A 19304-nucleotide genomic window follows, 5' to 3' on the forward strand; every position below is an offset into this window, starting at 1 on the left:
CATCAATCCATATCAACTATGGAAATTTATTTTGATTCGGGGACCCTACATTTGGGCTGAGATTAGAAAACCTTAGGCCCTCAGGGTCTCCTCTGTGTGGGAGGTGCTGGTGCCCCTCCCCCTCCACTTCAGCTGAGCCAAAAAGCCCCATGGGCTGTACAAGATGCCAGGTCAGACAGCTGCGGGGAGGGAGCCCCAGCTCCCTCCACCCTGAGCGGTTCTATCCGAGAGATCCCAGGCTTGTCCAGGCTGGGCTCTGTCATAGCCCATGCAGAGGCCCCTGGGCGCACAGCAGGGGCCCATGCCCCTGGAGCCCTGGGTGTGGTATGCACAGGAGGCTCGAGTGCCACCCCCCCCCCCCACCACCAGTCACAGCCCTGGCTGGAGGATTAGCTTGGTGTGTATGGGGGTGCAAAAAGCCCTGAGATTTGGGTGAAGAGAAGTAAGATATATATATAGACCTGGGAGTTAGACAGCAGGAGGAGGCTGAAGGACAAGATTAAGGAGGACTCCGGAGACTAGAGACAGCAGGGGGACTGACCAGATGAATGGAACAGAGAAGGACACTGGAGCACTGGGAGAACGGAAGGAGAGGTCAGTGAGAGAGAAACACAGGGGTTCAGCAGTGGCAATAAGGAGAGGAAAGTTAGAAGCAAGGGGATAGACAAAGAGAAAGGGGCTTGGAGTTAGAATAAAGGACCTGAGTAATGGAAGTGGAACATACCCTAAGGCAAGAGGCTCAACAGCCCCTATTGTATTAAAAAAGTTCCAGGTGCAAAAGGTGGGAAGAGACCGCACAGTCAGGTTGTACATCTTATTTCCCTGTATTCTTAATTTTAAATTGTATCTCATAACTAAATAATCAAAGCAGACTTTATTTAAGAGGCTTCTTAATCTTTTGCTTATCAATTGGGGAGCAGCATGGAGAAATTTTTAAACGGCCCATATTAAGTTAATAGCAGTCATATAGGGGCAGCTAGGTGGTGCAGTGGATAGAACACTGGCCCAGGATTCAGGAGGACCTGAGTTCAAATCCGACCTCAGACACTTTACACACTTACTATCTGTGTGACCCTGGGCAAGTCACTTAACCCCAATTTCCTCACCAAAAAAAAAAAAAAGCAGTCAAATAGCCAGTCAGTCAAAAGTCCCAGATTAAGTACCCCAATCAGATTAGTCCTCCCCAAATTAGGCTAGTAAGTTAGAGTATTTCCACATTTGAATGGCGACCCAGATGGGACTTACAGCCCAATTATAATTTTTCTTAAATTTATAATTTTCATAAATCCAATTATATATTTTTTCAGATTAGATTAATTATTAATAATTAATTTTTACACAGCTTTCTATGTCTTAGCGATGATCTTCATGCCAAATTATATCCTTGGTAATTAGTTTATCCTAACATATTGGGTGGGTGCTCCCTAGAATATAGTTCTACATATTGTTGATGCCATACTCAGGCCTTTTCCACTTAGAAGGACTTGCTGGAGTTTGTTCTTTGCTGACTTAGCCTTTGAGAACTCAGTGCTATCATGAGGCATTAGAGGAAGACATCAAAAACATCAGAAGATAAAAAATGATATTCTAAAAACTTTGCAAAAGTTTTAAAAACAGGTTTCTCTATTGGTCAGTGAAGTAGATGATTGGCCAATCTTTCAAAGAAACCTTATTCTCTGTGTTGTGGGACATATTTGGGAGGTGTTCCTGTAATCAATGGAAGGTCTAATTTTACATAACCTCTTCATTAATGATCTAGTAGAGGGAACAGATGTTAAGTAATTAAATTCCCAGATGATTCTGAATTCAAAGGTGGAATAAATACCAATTTAGACTAATCTAATTGCCATGATGTTGCATTGAGAGGGAGGTCTATCCAGATGTCTATTTAATCTATCAAAAATAATATCAATAATAATAGTAGCATTTATTTTGTAACATATTATTGTAAGTAGTTTTGATTTTATTTTACCAAGTGAATTATATGTGAATATATTTCACCATTTTTTATTCATCAGTTGGGCAGCTAGATGGCTTAGTATATAGAGCACTGAGCCTAGAGTCAGAAAGACCTGAGTTTAAATCTTGAGTGAGATACTTACTAGCCATGTGAGGCTGGACAAGTCACTTAACCTCTGTTTGCCGGTAATCCACTGGAGAAGGAAATGGTAAACCACTTCAGTGAATTTTCCAAGGAAATCCCATGAAAAGAATGGTTCATGGGATCACTAGGAGTTGGACATGACTGCACAACAACAACAACAATAATTCATTAATTAGTAGAAGCAGTTGAAAAGTTGTTGTTTGTTTTTTTTTGGGGGGGCAATGAGGGTTAAATGACTTGCCTAGGGTCACACAGCTAGTAAGTGTCAAGTGTCTGAGGCTGGATTTGAACTCAGGTCCTCCTAAATCCATGGTCAGTGCTTTATCCACTGCACCACCTAAAGGCCCCATAAAAGTTATTGTTGTTTACTCATTTCAGTCATATCAGACTTTGTGACCCCAATTGAGGTTTTCTTGGCAAAGATACTGGAGTGGTTTGTTGTTTCATTTTTTGGCTCATTTTATGGATCAGGAACTGGGACAAACATGGTTAACTGATTTTCTCAGGGTCACACAGCTAGGAAGTGTTTGAGGGTGAATGAGATGAGATGGGTCTTCCTGATTCCAAGTCCAGTGCTCTATTTACTATATCACTTCTCTCTCACTCTCTCTCCCTCTCCCCCCCCCATGCCCCACACAGATTTCAAGGGGTACCTAATCTTACTAGTCCTGAAATGTTAGAAGATTGCCTTAGAAGCAGTCCCAAGTTAATGACTTTTCTGTGGAAAGTCAATGGGCCTTCTGTATACCTTATGCGTTTCTGTATGTTTATAAGTGCCTGGGAATTCTTTGTGTTTTTTCTCTGCGGAAAATTAGAGGCAGTCCTATACCTGGGCAAAAGAATCAAAGAAAGCCAGATTTTGAAGTGTTTTTAATCCCAAGGCCAAGCCTTGCCAGTCCTATCTATCTCAAAAATACCTCTGATAGCCCACTCTTTCCAGTCACAAAGGCATAGATCAGGTTCTCATTACTTCTTCACTGCACTTATGCAATAGGTTTCTAACTGGTTTCTGAATCCAGAGTTCTCCTCTGGATTTCATACAGATGCTCAATTGATATTTCTAAATCACATTACTGGATATATCACTACCCTGTTCAAGAAGCATAAGTAATTCCCTACTAGTTTTAAGTGATTCTAACTTTGTATGTCTTTTGTCTAAGTACCAGCTGAGTTCCTCATTAATAACTTGGTTGCCTATGAAATGATTAATTTTTTTTGGCCAAAAAGTCATGGACAGTTTGCTAAGACATAGAAGAGTTTGTGATGAGGGAAGTACTTGTATGTAAAATGTACTGTACCAGATGCTGGGGCATATGATAGGAAATTGAATCTAGAACATGCTTTTAAAGAATTTATGATGTAGGATTAATCTGCTAGCTTTAAGGAAAATAAGGCTTTTTTGTAGCTCAATTCTTGGCTTTATGTTTGTGTAAATTTTGTACTATAGTAGTTCTGTGGTGAGCAGAATTAAAACAACATTAAAAAAGGAAGGGCACAAAAGAAATATTTTAAGAATGCACCGATTGGCAAATAGGAAATAATAAGAGCAAATAGATCCAGCACGTTATGTAGCAGTCAAGGAATAATTTGAGTAGCTTTGTGGAGCAACAGATTTTAATTAGATGGGTCTGAAATACAAGAAGCAATAGGCACTAGAAACTCATGCTGTAGTCAAAAATCAAATCATCATTTCTGTTTGTAATAGGTGGACACTAGTAACAATAGTGAATTTCCTGACTCTCATACTGCAACAGCTGTCATTATCAGTTATTGTTAACTCTAAATATTAAGGATGATAATAGAGAACATAAATAAACATGACATGCAATCAAGTGATGTTTATTAATTTTCATCAACACTATATTTTTACAAAATCACAACCCTACAAAGGCAACAACTTAACCATTTTCACTGGTTAACAGCTCATTAAAATGCCTTACAAAATTAATTACCACATAACATTTCAAATAATAGTTTATTTTATTGTTAAAGCCCCAAAAGAGAAATAGCTTTTTAAAGGAAATATCTTTCCTATTTTTCATAAATATGCTGTGGCAGGCTTAGCCAATATAAACATTTTGCTAACAACTTGGAGTATTTAGGAAATTGTGCAAAATCTTTTAATTAGGTTGCAAAATCATCAACAATCCTGAAATGACACAATACAATGGTTGAATACTCTCTGAAGGTCAGATTGTACAAAGGTAGCACATCTTGCTAGAATAAAACATGTCATGTCATTGCTTTTAACATTTATACTTTTCATTAATGATTTTCATTTTGACTTAAAATATTCATAATTTTCATTTCAGGAATAGGATAAATTACAACAATCAACATTATAGTGCCTTAATAAATGACTATCTTTTCCTGTTTGATGGTAATATTAATTGAGAAGTGAGTTCTTTGAACCGTTTCAAGTCTTTTTGTCCACAATTAATTATATATGTCTTTAATAATAGGAATATGAGTTCAGATAATAACTTCATAAAATTATAGTTAAAATGACTTAGGTAAGAATGATTAATGTATACACCTACAATATGGATTGAAATACCATACTTTAAATTATCAGTGCTTATCCAACAAATATAAGGATGCCATATAAATTCATGAGTGCATTTTGAGGATTCATCTAATCTGCTAAAAGCAAGGATTTTTATAGACTACCATGCGAGTACATTATAAGAATTACATTATAATTGCCATGCTATATTAAAATTTCGAGAATGTTGCTTTTTATTTTCATTTAATTTTGTGTATATTATCCATATTTTACTACAAAAAGCAGTATAGTATAGTTCAGAGAACTTTTGACTAGGAATTAGGGGACCTGGCATTGTTGCTGATTAGCCATGGAAAATTTGTTAACATAATCCTTCCTGGGCTTTAATTTTCTTATCTGAAAAGTGAGGGGAGGAGGATTGCTAGCTGATCTCTAAGGTTCTTTCTTGCTATAAAGTTCTCAAAAGCCACATGTGAGTAAGATAATCAGCCAATTCTGTGATAATCATTTCCTAACATATTTGAAATTGTCTGGTACTTAGGATTCTATGAAATTGACCTCAGAGATATTGGCAGATTCTTGAAATTGATTCTGTTGCTTCTTCATGATATAAACATTGAATTCCTTAAAATTACCTTTTGATAGGAGTCTAGCCATTTTTGTTTCCTACACCACATAGATAAAATTATATGTATGCCAAGTTTATATTTGGTACCTCCTTTCCTGTTCTCTCCCCACATAATTTATTTTGACTTCTCAAGTGGTTGTCTTTTTCCCCATGACTTTCCTGCATCACTCTCATTTCTCTTTCCAGTTTTCCCTCTCCCTCTCTTACTTTATTTATTTATTTTTTTATAGTTCAGTATTTTTATTATTTTCCAATTACACATAAGGATAGCTTTCAACATTTGTTTTCATAGGATTTTTAAAATTTTCCTTTTATTGTTTTCCAAACTATATGTAAAAACAAATTTTGACATCAATTATTTAAAACTTTATGTTCCAACTTCTGTTCCTCCCTCCCCTCCCATCCCCCACCCACAAGACTTCAAGTAATTCAAAATAAGTTATACATGAGTAGTCATGGAAAACATTACCACATCTGATAGGTTGTGAGAGAAAACAGTTAAAAAAACAAAACTTCAGATTAAGGAATTGTCAAAGAAAAAAAAATTAAATGTGTTTCCATCTGTTTTCAGATACCATCAATTCTTTCTCTGTAGATGGGTTGCAATTTTCGTAAGTCCTTCAGGGTTATATTGGATCATTGCCTTGCTGAAAATAACCACATGCTTCCCAGGAGATCATTTTACACTATTGCTGTAATTCTGTATACCGTACATTTCACTCTGCTTCAATTCATGTAGGTCTTTCCAGGTTTTTCTGATAGTATCCTGTTCATCATAACCTGTATATGGTACCTTAAACCTGACAAAGAATTTTCTTCACAATAGCCCAGAAAAGTAGGTACCATACATTTTGCCATTATAATCAATCATCATAACTCTTTCCCTCCATCCTATTCCCTTCCCATGATATTTATTTTCTATCTTATTTTACCCTATTCCTCCTCAAAAGTGCTTTACTTCTGACTGTCCCCTCCCCTGCTCTGCACTCCCCTTTTTCACCCTTCCTTCCTTATTCTCTTCCCCTCCTACTTTCCTGTAGGGTTAAATAGATTACTCCTCCCAATTGAGCGTGAATGTTATTCCCTTCTTGAGCCCACTCTGATGAGATTAAGGTCTTTGAGCTAATTCTGTGTTCTAAATTTTTCTTCCTCCCTCCCTCTTTAACCCTCCCAATGAAATCAAGCAATTCAATATGTCATACTTGTGCAGTTATGCAGAACATCTTCACCTTCCTCGAAAGTGTTTTGCTTTTTACTGCTCTCTCCCCAATCTTCTCTTCCCTCCTTCCTCTCTTCTACCCCCCCCACTTTCCCTCAGGGCAAAAATACATTACTATACCTACTTGAGTATGTATGTTATTCCCTCTTTGAGCCAATTCTGATGATATTAAGGTTTACTCACTCCCCCACTCCTTCCCCCTCTTCCCCTCCCCTCCATAAGCTTTTTTCTTATTTCCTTCATGTGAACTACCTCTCCCCAGACTATCTCTCCCCTTCCCTCTCCCCCGATCTATTCCACCTACCCCTCAACTCTATTTTAAAGATGTCATTATGGGTTAGTTAGGTGGCACATTGGAAAAAGCACCAGTCCTGGACCCAGGAGGCCCCAAGCCCAAATCCAGCCCCAGACTTAAGATACCCCACACTGTTTGCCCCATAAAGAACAAAACATAAATGCTTTACAGATATCATCCCTTCATATTCAGTTCAGACCTGTGTCTTCTGTGAAATCCTTACTGAGAAAGTTCTTATGAGTTCAAAGTATTATCTTCCCATGGAGGAATGTAAACAGTTTGATCTTTTAATATCCCTCATAAAGTCTTTTTTCCTGTTTGCCTTTTTATGCTTCTACAGGGTCTTATATTTGAAAATCAAATTTTCTATTCAGCTCAGGTCTTTTTTTATCCCAAATGCCTAAAAGTCCTCTTTTTCATTGAATTCCCATTTTTTTCTCTGAAAGATTATACAAGTTTTGCTGGGTAGGTGATTCTTGGCTGTAGTCCCAGTTCCTTTGCCCTCTGGAATATCATATTCCATGCCCTTTGGTTCTTCAATGTAGATGCTGTTAGATCTTGTTTTATCCTTATTGGAGCTCCACAGTATTTGAATTCCTTTTTTCTAGCTGCTTGCAATATTTTCTACTTGACCTGGGAGCTCTGGAGTTTGACTATAATATTCTTGGAGGTTTTCCTTTTGGTATCTCTTTCAGGAGGTGATTGGTGCATTCTTTCAATTTCTATTTTGCCTTCTGCTTCTAGAATATCAGGGCAATTTTCCCTGACAGGCTCTTGGAAGATGCTCTCTAAACTCTTATTTTGGCCATGGTTTTCAGGTAGTTCAATGATTTTCAAATTTTCTCTCCTGGATCTATTTTCTAGGTCAGTTATTTTTCCAAGGAAATATTTCATATTGCCTTCTATTTTTTTTCATTCATTTGGATTTGCTTTACTGTGTCTTGGTTTCTCATAAAGTCACTAGCTTCCATTTGTTCAATCTTAGTTCTTAGACAATTTTCATCAGACAGCTTTTTTATCTCCTTTTCCATTTTGCTTTTCAAGCTGTTGACTTTTTTCTCATAGCTCTCCTGCATTGCTCTTATTTCTCTTTCCATTCTTTCTTCTACCTCTCTAAATCTTCCTTCTATCTCTCCTACTTTCTCTTCAGAGTCCCTTTTGAGCACTTCCATGGCCTGAGACCAATTGATATTTTTCTTGAGAGCCTTGGATATAGGGACCCTGAAGTTGTTATCCTCTTCTGAGGGTGCACCTCAATCTTCCTTGTTGCTAAAGAAACTTTCAATAATTCTCAACTTTCTTTGCTTGCTCATCTTGCAGTTTTTTGCTTGACTTTTAGCTCCCTCTTACAGTGTGGCCCTACTTCTAAGCTACACTTTGTTAAGCTTTAGAGGGTCCCAGGTGTTTTGGTTTGAGGGAGGGCAGGTTATTCTCTCATCTGGCCTGTTCTCTGGTCTGAAGGTAACTTCAAGCCAACTTGCTACTTAACCAGCCAGCTGAGTGCTGTGGTGGTTTTTAGCTTAGAAGAGCCTGTGCCCCTCCCCGACCTGGGCCTCCCACCACTCAAGATTTCTTCCTGGTTCCCTGCTGGAGTGGGATATCTGAACTCCTCCTCAGGTCCCACAGATACCCCTGTATTCACCCCCCACCCCGGGCCAGCCATTCAGCCCTCTCACCTGATGGTAAGCTTAGTTCCAGAAGATGATGATGGTACTGCAGCTGATTCAGAGGCTGGGGATAAATTCCCCTTCTGGAGCATGTTTGTTGTTGGCATGATCTGGGGGTGGGGGTGGGTTGGATTCTGCTGGCAGTTCAGTACAGATCCTTTTAATCTGGAAAATAATCTTAGCATCTTTTTGTGGGTTTTCCCACTCCAGGGCTTGTTTTATTGCTGTTTTGGGGGTAATTGTGTGAGGAGTCCTGTGTGTTTAATGTCTTTCCTCCACCATCTTGGCTATACCCCCTCTTACTTTATTCTCAAAGTCTGTTTTGAGCATCTCTATGGCCTGAGACCAGTTCATATTTTTCTTACAAGCTTTGGATGTAGGAGCTTTGATTTCGTTATCTTCTTCTGAGGGTCTGTTTTGATCTTGTCACCAAAAAAGCTTTCCAGGGTCAGCATTTTTTTCTGTCTGCTCATTTTCCCAGCCTATTTCTTGACTTTTAACTCCTTCTTAAATTGGGGCACTACTTCTAGGATGCACTGTCCCAGGTGATAGGATTTAAGGAGAAATATCTTCTAACCTCCCCTGGCCTGTGCTCTGGTCTGTAGGTAACCCCAGACCTGTTTGCTCTTTAACCCAGGAACACTGTGGTTGTAAGCTTTGGCATGCCTTGCACCCCTCCACAACCTGGGCTTCCACTCAAGACTGCTTCCTGGTTCTGAGCATGGGCAACACAACAGAGTTCCACCTTAGTGCCAGCTGAGACCCCTGCAATCTCCCCCTGGCCAATCGCTGGACCCCCTCACCAGTCACTGAGCTAAGTTCCAGAAGAAGCCACTGCCGCCACTGATTCTAAGGCTCTGGAGGCCTGTTTCTCTGGGGCGACCTGCTTGGGGCTGGATCTGTGCTGGTGAGGCCTAGGTCTGGGCTCCACTCTCACCCTGGTACAACAGGCCTTTCCTGCCAACCTCCTAAGCCATCTTTGGCTGGAAAATTATCTCTTCCCATCCTTTTGTGGGTTCTCCTGCTCCAGGAATTGTCTTGTGGCTTTATTTGATGGTATTTAGAGCTATCTTGACTTTTCATAGTTGTCAGATAATCCTTGTATTTCCTGTGATATTTGCATTTTTTAAAGCCTAAAGGCTTTTAAGTTCCCAAAGAATGACATTTATAGGAGGTTGGAGGGATGCTTGTAGAATGGCATTGGGGTTCCAATGTTCCTAAGTAGAGCTGCTGATGTTTTCCTGTAAGGCTGGGCAGCCTATGCCCCTCAGTTCATACTGCTACTCTTGCCACTCTATCTATAAAGTAACTGTAATTCCTAGAAGAACTTAATTAAGGCTTTTTTATTAAGTTCTATCAAAAAATTCTTAACTGATACATATTTCATTTCCTGAGCATGATACTTGACAATGGGATAGTTTTTAGGCACCCCTGAGTTACCAATGATTGATATGGACTTGATTTACAATTAGGCTTAGAATTGGTTTCAAAGCAGATAGTGAACTTGCTTAGGCAATAAAGCGTGAACTTCTTAACTGACCAAAAGCCTTTTATAGGAGAATAATATATCCCCTTAGCTTTGACATATTGCAGAATGTAACTTTGGCAGGTAGCAAAGGAGAATTGACTTTTACTTTCTAGAAAATTATTTTTTTAGATGTAGGAGGTCCATGAATGTGGAACAGTACATAATTTTATTTATTGATGTATTGATCAGATTTATTATTATTTTCTCTTCTTTCTCTTTTTTATTTCACTTTATAAATATTCTTTGTTATATGGGACGGCTTTCAGTGAAAAAGGAGAGGGAAGGATACTAGGAGAAATTTAGGTGACAGAAAAATGAAAGATATCAATAATTTTTTTTTTTAAGTAGGTCTTTGCTATCTGGGCCTCTCCTAGAAGTCTAAGAAATCAAGTTGGTATATTTTTAATGTCACATATATCTCAACCCAGTAAAATCTTACTGTAGTTTATTTCATATCCCTTTACTTAGTGACAAACTGTCATTGAGACTTGAGGCCAGCTGAATCATTGAGACCATGAAAAAAATGTAAATATTAATTATAGCATATTACTTCTAGGAGCCATTCAGGAAGTATCAGATATGCTGAGAAAGTGAATTTTGTTTAAATATTAAAAAAAAAATCTTGAAAGAATACCATGGCCCATAAATAACACTGAATACATTGTCAACAGGAATATTTTTGCATATTGTAAGAGACTTGGCTTTATTTTGTTGTTGATAGCCTCTTTTCAGATGGAAAGCAAGGTAATAATAGCAAGCCAGGAAGTTTAAAATGTTAATTAGCCTTATAATCTCTGTATTTTTTAGGCAGATTGCATTATCATTTTATGTAAATAGAACATTCACTGGCTTGTTGTTTTCAATGTAAACACTACTTAACTTTGGAAATTTATTCTTTGTAATGACATGAATTGTGCATAAGTTAGTAGTAGTCTTGTGAGATCCACAGAGAGGCAAGGTAAACATGGTACAATTCAATCTATATATTATAAAATATAATCACCTTCATTCCCCTTGTTCCAGAAGCTTGAACTCTGCCCTTGGAGACATCGAACTCTAATGACTGAGCTTGCCTCATCTTGCCAAGGTTTCCATGCCAGTTCCTGGTCAGTTCTACCTCAGAGTTAACCTCCAAGTCTTATTTATGTGTTACATTCCCCCATTACTTGCCTTTTTGTATTTCTCTCCATTGTGAATTGCACAGTGCCTGATATGTAACAAGTGCCTAATAAATGCTCTAATATTCCATCTATATCTATCTGTCTGTCTCTGCATCTGTCCATTTGTCTGTCCATCTACGTACCTTCATCTCTCTGTCCCTTCTTTCTTATTTTTCAACCTTGCTACATACATAAAAACTAAATATTACATATTAGAAAAAAAGCTTGGGCACACAATTAAAAATTAAAAAAATAATAATGTTTACATGTAGTGTGTGTATATATATATGTATATATATATATATTTTAAATTTTTTGTGTGGGGGGGCAGTGAGGGTTAAGTGACTTGCTCAGGGTCACACAGCTAGTAAGTGTCAAGTGTCTGAGGTCGGATTTGAACTCGGGTCCTCCTGAATCCAGGACTAGCGCTTTATCCACTGTGCTACCTAGCTGCCCCCACACATGTAGCATACATTAATGTTCTTGGTAAAATGAGACTCTCCACTGGGTTTAGCAAAAAGATACATATGTATAAAGCTAAACATAAATATACAGGAATACTGTACTCATTCTATCACATACACGCATATACAGATACACATGTGGAATCCATTTATAATTCATATGATGATTACTTTTTCTCTGTTTAGATTTTCTTTTCATTCAGACTCCATCCAGCAAGGTCAGTTGAGGGCTTTATACAAATTTCTTCCTTGTTTTACATTTTTAAAAGTTGCAGATCCCTTTGGAGATTAAGCAACTGTTCACTTCCTATATATTCTTCACACCCATTTTCCTAAAGTCACCAAGTCTGAGATTCTTTGAGGTCCTACTTGAATTCTGTCAGGGATAAAAGGTTGACTTTTTTTGTTTTTGTTTTTTAACCCCAAGGGCCATTCCCAGGGCTTCATAACCTGGCAGGTGTATGTCTGAATATAGCAGGATAAAGGAAAAGGAAATTGAGAAGAGGAAAAAAAGTAGTTAGTAGAAGTGAGAAAGAAGAAACATGCACATGATAGGGAATGGTGGCATCATCAGTTGTTATTTTGTGTACCATACTATTCATGTTTTTCGGTTACCTACTTCTGTTTGAAATTAAGGTGTTGATAAATCATCATAATTGTCCTGTAAGCTTGACAAGAAGAAATACTTGAATCTTGTTAAAAATATGCACATATGCATGCACATAGTATATGTGTATATACATATATACACATACATATATATATATACATATATATATATACATATATACACACACACACACACACTCACACACCTTTGTATATATACCTGTATATGAATATATGGATAGGGATAGAGATTATGATAGGGACTAGACCTCTGATTTCCTTGATTCAAGGAACTCCTAGATGAGGAACCTCTATTTACAAATGATGATTTGCATTTCCTCCCCACAATTTATAGTCTTACACAGGTCCCTAGGTCAGTGAGAGAGTAAGTGATGCTCTCAGGGTCACACAGCTAATAATGTGTCAGAAGAAGGGCTAGAACCCAGGTCTTCTCAACTTTGACACCAGTTTTCTATTCACTATCAGAGTTGGGGTGGTTGGGTGGATGGCAGTGGGGGTGAGGAGGAAGGGGGTAGAGTAGATTTGTGGTGGTTGGAATGTATATACAATTATCCCCTCTACTTCACGATTTTCCCCATTGTGGTTTTGGTATGTTGTGAATTGGGATAAGAAATTAAGTGTTTTGTTTTTGTTTTTTTGAGAGTTTTGCAGAAGCTGTAGACAATATGCAACGGCCAGCAGGTAACACACACACAAATTTAGAAACTCAGAAATGCATGAAATATATGTATAATATTATATAGTATCAATACAAATTTTACAATTTTCCAAACTTTACAATAAGGTACTGTGAACATGCCATAACAAAAGAAAACAATTCAGACTCCTTCTCTGTGAAAGGAGGGACAAACAATTTTACATTATTTTCTCCATCACTGAGGCACTGTCTCCCTAACCCTCACAATATGGAAGAGATAACTGTAATAAAATAAAAGGACAATTTTATATAGAGTCCTCCTTATTGGTATTTTTTGTTTGTTTTTTGAGCTGTTTATGGGATTTTTTTTTGTGTTTAAGTTCATAGTGAAAAAAAAAACCTAAAAAGAAAATCCTACTCAATGGAAAAATTAGTAGAACTCTTAAGACCAATTTTAGTTGAGAAAAAAGTCCTCCTGAAAAATCAACCAAAGTGTTTTGTGCTTTTTTCCAGTCCAGTAATTTGATGTGTTCATCTAGTTACAGTAGCTATACCTTCATCATTGCTTTCCTGTAGAAAACCAGTGACTTGTACTAATTAGGATCATTTTGGAGTTTGACTTGAATAAGAAATTGGTCTACAGTTAAAAATTTCCAGTAATACCACATGCAATCTTCATAATTATTAGTTTGTTTATGAATTTTTCTATATCATGTGAATGTGACCTATCAATAAACCTAGTCATCACATTAAGGTTATTGTTTGCCTTTGGGATGTGAATAGAAATGATATTTTGAGCAGTTTCCTTTATTTTATACTTTCATAATTATGTAAATTCAGACTAAAGTATCTGGATATTTTTCCTTTTTTCTTTATATTAATGGTTGAAATTATGGTTTAGAAGAATGTGCAGAAATAGCTTGGTGTTTGCATTATGGAGCCCATATTTCACTTCAGAGAATTTAGTATAACTTCTTTTTTGTTTTTTGTTTTTTTTTTAGTGAGGCAATTGGGGTTAAGTGTCACACAGGGTCACACAGCTAGTAAGTGTTAAGTGTCTGAGGCCGGATTTGAACTCAGGTACTCCTGACTCCAGGGCCGGTGCTCTATCCACTGCGCCACCGAGCTGCCCCTTAGTATAACTTCTAAAAATTCTAAATGACTATGTTGTTTATGTATAATCAACTATCATATACAAGTCAACTATTGACTATATATATAAAAAAATCCATCTTAGGGCAGGATCATTATAGATGGAAAGGACTATGGCTTCTACCTCCATTATCAAGGAAGTCTGGATTTTATGATATTTTCTCAGTGAAAGATATCCAGAGACATAATAAAGTTTCATTACAGTTGGAGAAAGTCAGGCTTTACTTTCCAAAGACCCCTTGTTAATTACTGCTAGTATTTTTTGTGTTCTACAAAAATAATGATGGTTTTGAAAATGAAAGTTAACAGATTCATTAGTGGATTCCATATTCTTAGAGGTGATATAACTTTTTCATGCTCTAAAAAATTATGGTTTAAGGAGAATGTGAAGAAATTACTTCTGAAAGTCCTAAATGTCTTTATGGAATTACTATTCTAAAAAAGATCTTAGCATTAAATCTATTATTTCTTCATTGGTAATTTTCTTCCTAACTTTGGTCACCTAAATTTGACTAACCAGTTTTTTTTACCCTATCCCCACTTGATCATTCCCCCCTCTTTATCCACCCCCACCCTGTTTTCTATTTTTATATTAGCAAAATCCCAATAACTGAACTTCAGGGAGTTCCAAAATTATTATATTCCCTGAAACCTTTTTTTAAAAGTCTTGCTAAAATGAGAGAAAAGGTGATTATTTATTTAGTTGTACAGTATAAAGGAAATATTTTATATGCTCTGTCTTTGTATCTAGTGACCAACCATGGAGGTAAATGTGCTGACTTATTTTATCACTTCCAAAACAAAGGAAACTGAATTAGTAAAAAACAAAAACTATCTCCTTCTCTTGAATTATGTTTGAATGTACAGTATTATAACATATAGACAATTCTTGCTTCACATCAGTAGGCCTTTCCACAGACCTTTTAAGTAATGTGAAGGGAGGAAGGGAGGCAGGAAGGAGGCACAGTTTGTGGAGAGAGGGGGCCAGAGTATGGTTCAAGGATACATGGGTGACGGGGACAGAGCAGCTAGAGCAGGAGGAGGAACTTGGTGGGCGGGGCCAGCCAGGGACAGAAGAGGAGCAAACAACAGGAGGTGCCTGAAACAGATATATCATCCTAGAGCATAGAGAGACAGAAGACAGACACATGGAGGAGGGTGGGCTGGACACATGATTCCAGAGGCAACCTTGGTCTCTCTGTGCCTCCCTACTTCTGCTATCACTTGGAGGGATTTTTTTTTTTTGGTGGGGTGGTATGGGGTGCTGCAAGCACAGGTAGGGTAGCACAGGAGTGGAGAGAACACATCACTGTACAATGAAGTTAACATAGCTTTTTTTTTTATTGTGGATTTCTTTCAGAATTCTTTTAAGTAGAGTCAAATTTGCCTAATGCAAATTTGGTATCTATATACAAAATTTTACAATTTAAAAAATAACACCCTTCATGACTGAGCTGCTGTTATAATTAATCTTGGCCTCTTCCTGACTTTTGTATTCAAACATGCACTAGCAGGCTCAGTCAGAGAGGCAGAATGTATGCGGTCTTGGGCAATCAGAAGGTTGGGGGCTTGTGTTTTCATTCTGGCTCCAACAATTTTTAGTTGCATTGAAACTGTGGGGACCAATTTTTAATTGGGGAGTGTTAGCTAAGCGGCACACCGCAATATTGGAGCAAGGAAGGAGACCGGCAGCCTCCCTCAAAACAGAGTAGGATTTATTTAATAAGAACGAACTTAAAAAAAACAACAACACACACACACAAACAGGATCAGTAGGATCAAGGGAAAGGAAATAAAATGGGGAAAAGGGAAATTATACAACCTGAATAACATCACGCCCAGGAATCAGGTGAGAACACACAGCAGCATCCTGTCGCCTTCCAACTTCAAGCTAGAATGGCGAATCTCCTCCCTTCTTCCCAGCAGACCCCAGACAGCCCCCAGGAAATTGGCTGGCCGCTCTGATACTCACATGACTGCCCTCACTAGGCGTCCAGTCATTATAATTTTGCCAGGCCCATGTAGACATTGGCGAGTGGTGATGACTTGAGGTGCCAGCGCCATGGTGATGGCTACAACCAGTGGGTGGAGCACCGTGCTGTTTATGGAGCCCCAGAGGCCAGTGGGTGCGCCGAAGTTTTTTTTTTTTAAATTCTAGCCAAAAGATGGGGTCATAAAAACTTCAAATAACAATTCATTATTTCTTTATGAAACTCTCTGAGCCTCAGTTTCCTGATTTGGACAGTGGAGATAATGATTCTTATACTACTACTCTTTTAGGATTGTGTTTTTGAAAACCTTAAGGTGTTATATAAGTGTGAGTTGTAGTTATGATGAATGGATATAAGGAACCTTCTGAGTCAGTACTCACAACTATTGAACCACTTTCCGGTGAAGGTTTCCTTATTCCCTATTAAATCCATATTGCAGATCTAATGAGTGGGATAATCTTTGCTGCCATCAATTCCTTCCTATCAGATTGTTTCATTTGTGTCACATGTGGACTGGTTCTTGCATATCCTCAGTAAGGAATTAAACTTGCACACGTTCCAATCAGGGATAAAGTAAAAGTTTTTATTTGGCACAAGGAAATGTGGGCAGGAGGAAAAGTTTAATACTTAACCTCTGGAGGAGACATTTAAGACATCTTCCTGTCCTGAATATTTTCCCTATCTTTTTTTGTGTATTAGTCCAGAGAGGCAGCCCGGCAATGTATAGAGATCTGACCTTAGAGCAATGTAGTTCAATTGCCAACTCGGAGTTTATTAGTTGTGTAAGCCTTCGGCCACTAAAGAATTCATAACTATCCCTGGGAACTGAATAGTGACTTAGAAAACCATGTTAACCTTCTGTGTTCTAGGATTTGACACTTCAGCTCTAGACAGTTCTCTAAAACTATACCTTGCAGAGGTTCAAACCATTGTTGGTGGAGCAAGTTTCTTTAACCTAAGACCTTAAATATTTAAAGATTTTTAAAAAATGCCTAAAGATTTTTCATTTAATTTAGTAGCCAATGAAGGATTTTGAGTACTTGAGTGATGTGATGAGATTTGAACATTAGAAAAATTATGTTGAGATCAGTGTAAATGAAGAATTAGGAAGGGGGGGAAATCAAAAAAAAGAGATCAATTAATTGTTAGACTACTCTAATAATATAGGAATCAGGTAATCCTGAACTCACAGGGTGGCAATGAAAATGCAAAGGAGGATATAGACTGTATAGATATTGTTCCTGGATGGGGGGGGCCATCTGCAAGCTGGTGTTCCCCACTGAGTGATCTGTGGAATTTTTCTGAGATTCTTAGATAACGACTATGGAACATCAAGAGGCTCTATTTTTTTGTTCCATAAAATCATAACACCTAACACTGGAAGGAATACGGGACATGATTTAATCAAATCTCTCGATTTTAGACGTGAGATAACTGAGACTTAAGGTGAGGATAAGTGACTTGTAGAAGGTCACATAGGTAGTTTGAGTGGCAGAAGAGGGATTCAGTCCATTTGATGACAAATCCAAGAATTCTTTGTTGTGTCTTGAGAGAAAAACAAAGATGATGCCAAGATTTTGGGTCTGGGTGGCTGGGAAAATGATGGTACTATAAATAGTGGAGTTTAGGTTATGGATAGTTATTGTAACCAGGTTAATGAGTTCAGTTTTAGGTATATAAAATTATTTATGTAGAATATTTTCTATTTAATTAGCAATTTGTGCCAGTATGACTATCAAAAGCAATACTTTTTGGGGGAGATGAAAATGACTCATAAAATAATTTATTATTGTATAGATAAAGTGTCAGAGCTTGTGTTCTACTAAAATAGTCTTTGAAAAACCAGAATCATCTCCATATTCACTAGTATAATGGGTGGATATTGGAATTGGGAGTTTTTCTTGTTTCTCCTCCTCCTCTCTTCCTCCATCACTCTCAATGTCTGAAATGTTTCTCTTTCCACTGATGTATTAGTTTTCCAAATCTAGAACATCATTAAAGGATACCATGGTTTCTTGACTATCTTCATTTTAGGTTTTGTTCTTGCTACCTTCTTTCTTTGGGAATTTACTCTGCAGTTTCCCTCAGATTGCTTTCCTTACTCCTTAACAACTTTTGTGTTCCTGAGCATTTTTCTGACAGTTTCTCTTTGAAGCAGAATTGAATAATGCTGTGACTTCATTGTTTACATTTTGCACATCTTTTGAACTTCTATGAAGATCAGGGAGTGTTTGTTGGTTTACAGAAAGAGGGATTCCCTTAGGAACATTCCAACTCATCCTCAGCAGATACAGATAAAAACTGAGAACTTTCCTTGCCATGTAAACTGCTCTGATTCTGTGGGATGGATTGAACTTCATTCTTAATCCTCTCTTCACAGGGATGTAAGTTAATGAATTTAGGTGAGATATATATATAATTTTTTTTTTTTTTTTTGCGGGGCAATGGGGGTTAAGAGCCCGGGGTCACACAGCTAGTAAGTGTCAAGTGTCTGAGGCTGGATTTGAACTCAGGTACTCCTGAATCCAGGGCTGGTGCTTTATCCACTGCGCCACCTAGCCGCCCCCGAATTTAGGTGATATATTGACAATTAGCAGTTGGTGTTTTTGGTCAGGGCCTTGGAAATACTAGAGCATAGTAGATATTCTGCAACTTGTTCAGGTCTGCTAATGACACGTTTAGAAATCTTTTTTGATTAACTTCATAGTTAGAACTTAGGGCATTTTCAAAAAATATTTTAGTTCACTTTGGCTTACTCTTTTTCCTCATTCTCTGTCTACATTCTGATTGTCTGAGTCCTTTGCTGATGGCATCTGGTGAAAGATAATGTAAGGGGAAGAGGCCTTGGGGTTTTTTCCCTCTCAAGGCTACTGAGTTCAAAGAAATGGGCCTTGGTCCTTGACCTCTACCATTTTCTATTTTATTCTAGGTGAAGGGATTGGAGCCTCCAAACTTGTGACTTTTGAAAGGTCAGGAGAGGGAGCATCTGGGCTTCCCAGAATCCAAGTTTATAGCCAGTTCAGCATTGGTGCCTAGTGAAATAAAAAGTGAACAAGAATGATTCTTTGGGCTTGTCCATTAGAAGCTGTGATAAGAACTCATCCAGCATTCATAATGTATTTAATAGGACCAATGTGATATTGGAATGACTTAAGTTTGGGCCCATTCTTTCTATAAACCAAAGTAGTTTAGGGAAGAGGTTGTCCCTGAGGTGTTGGAGGAGGATACATTGTTGCTATAAAAATTCCTTTCTAAAAGCTATTTGATGTTAAGTGGTTAAATGGAATTGGGATATTAGTTAGTTACCTGATATTGAGTATGTG

This window comes from Dromiciops gliroides, chromosome 5 (genome assembly GCF_019393635.1).
Source record: "Dromiciops gliroides isolate mDroGli1 chromosome 5, mDroGli1.pri, whole genome shotgun sequence".
Taxonomy (NCBI): domain Eukaryota; kingdom Metazoa; phylum Chordata; class Mammalia; order Microbiotheria; family Microbiotheriidae; genus Dromiciops; species Dromiciops gliroides.